Here is a 6,757-nt window from a genome sequence, read left to right as displayed (position 1 = left end):
CTAATGATGGAACTAAGGCCTTACACCCAGAGGCTGTGTGTTCCTTGAAGGTGGGTCACTGAGCTGCCATTGTGAGGACTACTCCATCAATCCTAGTCATAGGAACCAGCCTTATCCTGAGCCAGACCATTGATCCATCTAGCTCAGGTTTGTCTACCCCAGGGGTAGTCAACCTTTTTATACCTACTGCCCACTAATGCATTTTTCTTGATGGTAAAATTTCCTTACTGCCCACCAGTGCTCGATGGAAGGAGGATTCAGCTTGTGCCGTAGAACCCCCTACCGCCCCCCTAGAATCCTGAAATGCCCAGTGGGCGGTAAGGACCAGGTTGACAACCCCTGGTCTACACTGACTGGCAGCCGTTTTCCAGGGTTTCTGGCAGAAGCTTTCCCCAGCCCTACCTAGAGACTGCTAGGGATTGAACCGGGGACCTTCTCCATGCATACAAGGCAGATGCTTCAGTAAGGAGCCTCCATGTGCTTTTAGACCAGCGGTTCTCAACCTGTGGGTCCCCAGATGTTGTTGGACTACAACTCCCATCATCCCAGAGCTCTGGCCTTGCTAGCTAGGGGTGATGGGAGTTGTAGTTCAACAACATATGGGGGCGCACAGTTGAGAAAGGCTGCTTTAGACTATATTTTGGTACTAAGGCTGAACCACAATAAACACTAGGGATGAGGTTAGCATGGCAATATAGGACTGTTGGGGATAAGCAGTGTCCAGTGCACAGCGGAATGATGAGAAGTATGAGCCAACATGCTCTATACTACTTTATTTACAGTTCAAAGCTGGTAAGTTACAGAAAAACATTTTCCCTCTGCCGGAGCAGAGAAAGCGTCATCTCTCCTCTAAAGCACGGAGAGAATCACCTACTGAAACTGCAAAGAACAGTGAAAAAAACAGGAAACCAGTGTACGTCATATCCAGTCTCCTATTCCCGTGGGAAAACCTCCAACAGTACAGACTCTGTGGAATGTAAACACCTGTCTCGTGACAAGCACTTCGCTGCACAGAGAAGAAAGCAGAAACCAACATCCTCCCCCTTTCTGTGAACATCTCTGGGCAGCGTGTTCGTACAATATCAGTACAAACCCAACTTCTGCACATAGGTACAGTGTTGATCCCTTGATACAATCTTGGACAATACATCAGCAGGAATTTTATTACCTGGCATATAGGACACCGTTACGAGTCCCTTCTGAATACGTTCCCTAGCATGTTGCAACTTCAATTGCAAGTGCTTCGTGCTTTGCTTACAACCTTCAGAATTCAGCAAAGCCAAACATGCTTTGTTGTCCTGGTAAACCTGGATTGGACATTTGACAGGAATTTTCATGTCTTTGCACAATTGTAACAACCATTCACAATCTTTAAGTGAATAAGACAGTGCATTCAGTTCAGCTTCACAAGTACTTAAGCTAACTGTTGTTTGCTTCTTGCATGACCAATCAAATAGACCCTGATTGTACTTATAGCAAACTCCAGACGTACTTTTCCTGTCTGTAGTGTCACTTCCAAAACTTGCATCTGCAAATATCTCAAGACCACCAGACTTCTGATTGTTAAATCTCAGTCTGTAATGCATAGTGCCTTTCAAATACCGCGCTATGCGTTTCAGAGCTTTCCAATCCTTAACAGTAGGATTGTTGACTTGTCTGCTTAGCAAATTACAGCTAACAGCAATGTCTGGTCTTGAACATCTGGCAATGAAGTTTAGCTTGCCTAGCACACTTCTGTACAGTGTAGTGTCAGAAAATGCTTCTTCAGTGTCATCTACCTGATAACCTGTTATCATCGGTGTGTCCACAGGGTTAGCATCCATCAGGTTTAGTTTGCTTAACACATCAGCAATTTTCCGTGACTGGTGTACTAGAATGTTACCATCTTGATCTCTCTCTATTTCCAGAGATAGGTAGTTGTTTACCTCACCAAGATCTTTCATGTCAAAGTGCTCTTTCAGTTGAGCTAGGGCGTTATTGTACATTGTGACATCTTTCCAAAAGAATAAAAGATCATCAACATAAAACAAACAATACAGTTTCTTTTGCCCCTCCTCTTTGACAAATACACATGGATCAGCTTTCCCTTGCTGAAAACCTAGAGAAGACAATACTTCAGTGAGTTTTGTGTGCCAACACCGTGCACTTTGTTTGAGACCATAAAGGGACTTTTTCAGAGCACAAACAAATCCCTGTTTTACCTGTACGCCATCAGGTGGAAGCATATAAAGTGATTCACCTAGAGATCCGTACAGAAAAGCTGTATTCACATCATGGTGACTAATGTGTAGATTCTCCTCTGCAGCTAGCTTGAGCATAAGTCTAATGCTCTCATACCTCACTGTAGGTGAGTAGGTCTCATGATAGTCTTCACCTGGTACCTGTGCAAATCCTCTGGCTACCAATCTGGCTTTGTGTCTGACTATCTTGCCATTTTGATCAGTCTTCGCTTTGAAGACCCATTTGCTTCCAAGCAGTTTCATTCCTGGAACTACTGGAACTAGGTCCCATGTTTTGTTCCTTTCCAAGGAATCAAGCTCAGCCTTCATGGCATTTAACCATGGCTCAGCTTCCTTTGAATCCAAATCCTGGATTTCTTGGAAACTTGAAGGTTCAAATACCTTCTTGGAGCTTTTAACAGCTGTTACTGCTATCTTGGCAAACTCATCAGCAAATCTCTTTGGAGGTCTGCCTTTTGTGGCTCTCTGTGACCTGCGAATTAGCCTTAAGTCTTCAACACTCTCCTCTTCCTTCTTAGGAGAAAAGTGACCTATTGTGAACAATGGTTCCTCCAATTCTTGATCAGAGCTTTCAGAGGGTCGCATAGAGGCTTTCGCACTCTTGAAATCCTCTGAATCACCCGATTCAGTTTCAGTTTCAGACTCAGAATCAGAACCTTCATCAGTGGGTGTGGGTTGTTGCGGTTGCTTTTGACTATCCTCAGTCTCATCACTGTCACCAGGATAACATTGGAAAATTCCCACATTCTCCCCCCACTTGGCATTGTACTCAACACTTCTTGTGAGCTTAATTTCCTTAGAGTCAGTCATCATTATTCTGTAAGACCCTTTCTGATAACCTAGAAAGATACCATGCAATCCACGCTTGTCTAACTTGGAGTTTTGTGGTGAGTGAACCCACATGTCAGAACCAAAAATTTTCATGTGTTTGATGTATGGCTTCTTGCCAAACATCTTCTCATAGGGGGTACAACCAATCGCTGAAGATAACCTGCGATTATAACTGTAAGTGAAACATGAGAGAGCTTCGGCCCAATAACTCTCTGGAAGATTTGCATCATGCAGCAAGGTTTTTAACCCTTGAAGCAATGTTTGATTTGCTCGTTCCGCAAGTCCATTCTGCCATGGCGAGCGAGGACTAGACAAATCGTGTTGAATTCCCTTCACAGCCAGAAAAGCTTCAAACTGCTGAGAAGTGAATTCTCCCCCCCAGTCAGTGAAAAGAGTCTTTATCTTCTTACCATGCACATTTCCCAACCAAGCACAGAATTCCTTGAACCTAGGAAAAGCCTCTGATTTCTGCTTGAGATTATACACAAAAATATACCTGGAAAATGCATCAATAAGAACCATGAAGTACCTATTTCCACCCAAAGAGGGCGCTAGTGGTCCAACCAAATCAGCATGAATAATTTGGTATGGCTCTGTAGCTTGCCTACCAGACACCTTACCTTTCGCAGCTACTTTCACCTTGTTTGCTGCGCATGCCTTGCACTTCATGTGGTACCTGCAGGGTTTAATAGTCATACCTTCAACCAAGGCAGGCATTTTAGATACTGCCTCAAAATGCAAATGACCAAATTTCCTGTGAAAATCATGAATACATTCTGCATGCAAACTTTTGTTAGAACCTGCAATGCAACAAGTGTCATCCTGCACAACATCATCATAATACAAAAGAAACAAACGATCAACAAATTCAGCATACAATTGATAATCATTTTTCTTGGTGATGATGCATCTATTGTTTTTAAAGGAAACGTCAATCTTCTTCTCAATCAGCTGTCCAACGCTGAGCAGATTATGCTTGGCATCTGGCACATAAAGAACATCCTGTATCGATAAGTCCAAACTGTGAAGAACAACAGTTCCGTAGCCTTTACTGGGGATTGTGTGGTCATCCGCCTGGTGAATTGCACCTTCCTGCGGTGTAAAAGACACGAACAGTCGCTTATCGTTGCACATGTGATGCGTTGCCGCTGAATCAACAACGAAGAAAGATCTAGATGTCTTCTTGACCTCTGCAACCTTTGTAACCTTTGGAGCGTAGCGTGAGACCATTGCCTTGTGCTGCGTTGTCCTGGACACCGGACCTTTGCCTTTGCTCTGGCCTTTTCCACGCGATGAGCTTCCACTGCGCTGCTCTGTCTTGGCCCTGGGATATTTGCATTCCCTCTTCATATGGCCTAGACGTCCACACGAGTAGCATTTCACTGCCTTCAAAGCTTTGGCGCCATCTGGTGGTTCCACTGCACTATGGGATGACGTCTGTGAAGTCTCCCCATTTCCCATGCAGCCAGCACCCCGCCGATCTGCTTCATTCTGAATCATGGCAGTATCACAAGCTACTGTGAGTTGAGCATTTGGCTGATCAGTGGTATCAAATTCCCCACTTGCTTCATCCAGCCTTCTGCAGCTAGCCATCATGACTCTGGCATTTGCCTCTTGCGTCATCTATGCTGCTTTAAATCAAGCTGCTTCTGTGTACAGCTGCTTCAATCCAAAGGCAAATCAAAACAGCCTCTGCTTGTGAGCCTGAGCCTCTTTGCTTATCTGCAGCTGCTTCAAACTGCATTCCCAAAGGCAAGTTCAATAGCGAAAGTCCCCAAGTGCTTTCTCTATGTTGCCCTTTAATTCTTGCTGCGTCATGTCTGCAGCTGCTTTGAAACTGCAGCATTTGTAAAAGTTACTTTCGATTTCCCCCAGCATAGGAAATTGTTTTCCCTTTTAGCCTTTTGCCTGTGCCACGGCAAAAACCGGCTATGAAAAGTTCAAAGACCAGCCATAAAGCCATTAATTAGAAGCTGGCAGGCTGCCCGGAGCAGTAGCACATACCTTCATCAATCATCTTGACGCGCAGAGCAGATACTGTGCGATCCTTTCCTCTGCTGCTGTTCCGATGCTTTGCCGGCACTCCGTTTCTTTGCTCCTTTGTTCCTTTGCCAGGAGCCCGACTTCTGATGTGCATTCTCAAAACACTGCGTTTTTCTGGGCCCATAACCAAATGTTGGGGATAAGCAGTGTCCAGTGCACAGCGGAATGATGAGAAGTATGAGCCAACATGCTCTATACTACTTTATTTACAGTTCAAAGCTGGTAAGTTACAGAAAAACATTTTCCCTCTGCCGGAGCAGAGAAAGCGTCATCTCTCCTCTAAAGCACGGAGAGAATCACCTACTGAAACTGCAAAGAACAGTGAAAAAAACAGGAAACCAGTGTACGTCATATCCAGTCTCCTATTCCCGTGGGAAAACCTCCAACAGTACAGACTCTGTGGAATGTAAACACCTGTCTCGTGACAAGCACTTCGCTGCACAGAGAAGAAAGCAGAAACCAACAAGGACCCCCCACAGAAAAGTCGTTGCAATGCGTTCCCTGTCAATTTAGCATCCAAAACAGGGTGTGGAGGTGGTGGACACAGGTACTGAGCAAAGTCCTTTCCCTAAATCTGAAGTACGTACAGGCAGATGTTTACAATTGATGCTCCTTGAACTACACTTGACTCAACCTTCTTGGTGCAAACCACTGCGATTTTATAACTTAGCTAGTGTGGTGTTATGGGTAGAGGCGGAGGGCTTGGTGAGTATGTCTGTAGTTCCTTATCCTGGCATCTGAAGGTGTGATTGAATTCAACTTAAAATGGATGTTGAAGTTATTTCATCTATACCAGCAGTCCCAAAATAATGCTTAGACTCCATACAGCACATTTCAAACAGTCCAAAGTGTTTCACATACATTATAGCTTCCTTATAGAAGCATACTATAGACCTGCCTCCGACTAATGATTTATTTTACTTCAAAGCTATTACAGGCCTGGATGACAAATGGGAGCAATTACTCCAAATGATCCACCTTGGCTTAGCCCTGGGGTCCAAGCCCCCTCTCCATCTCTCCTGGCTTCCCAATCTTTTGCAAGCCTACACCAGTAATTTGACCAAAAGGATAGATGCACAAGTGTGGGGTAATTTATTCTCATCTTAGAAGCATGCTAGAACATAAGTTGTGTAGGGCTTATTCAAGATAAATTTTATAAGTACAGAGGGACCATGGGTGGCCCAAGCTTGAAGGGTTCCTTAGCACATTTTTTCTACAACAAAGAAACCAATGCTTCCCCTCAGCAGGCTTTCCTGGCAGTGGTGTCACTACTCTGGCACAGGCCACTACTGTTTTGATTTCCCATAATGCCCTGAGTAACACTAAAGGTCAGCCATGTTCAAGACACAAACGCTGTAAGGTCACCAGCTAAGGAGCGAAACCAAGTACAGTGGTACCTCGGGTTACATACACTTCAGGTTACATACGCTTCAGGTTACAGACTCCGCTAACCCAGAAATATTACCTCAGGTTAAGAACTTTGCTTCAGGATAAGAACAGAAATCGTGCTCCGGCGGCGCGATGGCAGCAGGAGGCCCCATTAGCTAAAGTGGTGCATCAGGTTAAGAACAGTTTCAAGTTAAGAACGGACCTCTGGAACGAATTAAGTACTTAACCCGAGGTACCACTGTATCTGACTCTGA

Source organism: Podarcis melisellensis (assembly GCF_964234715.1).
Source record: "Podarcis melisellensis genome assembly, chromosome: 10".
NCBI lineage: Eukaryota > Metazoa > Chordata > Lepidosauria > Squamata > Lacertidae > Podarcis > Podarcis melisellensis.
The sequence above is the reverse complement of the archived record's forward strand: the minus strand, read 5'-3'. Positions refer to the sequence as shown.